Below are 1,063 nucleotides of genomic sequence, written 5' to 3'. Positions count from 1 at the left end.
ACACTAGAAAGCATAGGAATAGAAGGGTCATTCCTAAAAATAATAAACAGTATATATCTAAAACCAACAGCTAATATCATCTGCAATGGGGATAAACTAGATGAATTCCCAATAAGATCAGGAGTGAAACAAGGATGCCCATTATCACCTCTACTATTTGACATTGTACTAGAAACACTAGCAGTAGCAATTAGAGAAGATAAAGAAATTGAAGGCATCAGAATAGGCAAGGAGGAGACCAAGTTATCACTCTTTGCGGATGACATGATGGTCTACTTAAAGAATCCTAGAGATTCAACCAAAAAGCTAATTGAAATAATCAACAACTTTAGCAAAGTTGCAGGATACAAAATAAACCCACATAAATCATCAGCTTTTCTATATATCTCCAACACAGCTCAGCAGCAAGAACTAGAAAGAGAAATCCCATTCAAAATCACCTTAGACAAAATAAAATACCTAGGAATCTATCTCCCAAGACAAACACAGGAACTATATGAACACAACTACAAAACACTCGCCACACAACTAAAACTAGACTTGAACAATTGGAAAAACATTAACTGCTCATGGATAGGACGAGCCAATATAATAAAAATGACCATCCTACCCAAACTTATTTATCTATTTAGTGCCATACCCATTGAACTACCAAAATACTTCTTCACTGATTTAGAAAAAACCATAACAAAGTTCATTTGGAAGAACAAAAGATCAAGGATATCCAGGGAAATAATGAAAAAAAACACATATGATGGGGGCCTTGCAGTCCCAGACCTCAAACTATATTACAAAGCAGCAGTCATCAAAACAATTTGGTACTGGCTAAGAAACAGAAAGGAAGATCAGTGGAATAGACTGGGGGAAAACGACCTCAGCAAGACAGTATACGATAAACCCAAAGATCCCAGCTTTTGGGACAAAAATCCACTATTCGATAAAAACTGCTGGGAAAATTGGAAGACAGTGTGGGAGAGACTAGGAATAGATCAACACCTCACACCCTACACCAAGATAAATTCAAAATGGGTGAGTGACTTAAACATAAAGAAGGAAACCATAA

Source organism: Monodelphis domestica, chromosome 5 (genome assembly GCF_027887165.1).
Source record: "Monodelphis domestica isolate mMonDom1 chromosome 5, mMonDom1.pri, whole genome shotgun sequence".
NCBI classification, from domain to species: Eukaryota; Metazoa; Chordata; class Mammalia; order Didelphimorphia; family Didelphidae; genus Monodelphis; species Monodelphis domestica.
Note: the sequence above shows the minus strand (reverse complement) of the source record.